Below are 851 nucleotides of genomic sequence, written 5' to 3'. Positions count from 1 at the left end.
ATCCACATAACGAAACTATAATAATATTATATATTATATAATTATAAAATATTATACAGATGTATTTATAAAGAGCCATGGAAGCGGATCTGTCCTCAGATCCGACCCCGTAAATACACCCCTGCTCTGCGGGACCCATTATCCTTAGAAATAAACCCTAAATTAGGGTCCCTAATGATAATTATTATAATATATATATATAACTATAACTATAGTTATAAGTATATTTAATTTAAAAAAATACATTGGATCATAGCCCTCTTAACATTTTTCCCAATATTAGTATTGACATTTACAGCAGCAATAAACTTAACTTATATTTTTATAGTCATTATATATATGATACATTAATATTTTATATAATATTGTTATCATTTACCATTATTATAACTCTCAGTTATTTTTAAAATATTTTAGAATTAAATGTTACGAAATATTTTCTAATAATATAAAAATGTTATTTTATAGTTATATATACTGTATGATATTCAAAAATATTTCAAAGAAAAAGTTTTTAAAATATTTAAGAAATAATTGACTTAACATATTATACGATATATATCATTATTATATTTTTAAAATATTTACCAAGAAATATTTTTGTCATGACGATTAAAAAATATTTTGTAAATATAATCATCACCAAAATGCTATGTGGGGTATATACTTATCTATGGTATTAAAAAAAAATTGACCTATAATAGGTACCTATAATAAATTCCAAATTAATCATATCATAATATCTATTACGTACTTATAAGTTATAACGCGTTATACATCAACAAAAAACCGTGGTAAAATCATAGATATATAAATAGTATACTTTAGAAGTTTAAAGTACCCCACGAATA

This window comes from Acyrthosiphon pisum, chromosome X (genome assembly GCF_005508785.2).
Source record: "Acyrthosiphon pisum isolate AL4f chromosome X, pea_aphid_22Mar2018_4r6ur, whole genome shotgun sequence".
Lineage (NCBI taxonomy): Eukaryota > Metazoa > Arthropoda > Insecta > Hemiptera > Aphididae > Acyrthosiphon > Acyrthosiphon pisum.
The sequence above is the reverse complement of the archived record's forward strand: the minus strand, read 5'-3'. Positions refer to the sequence as shown.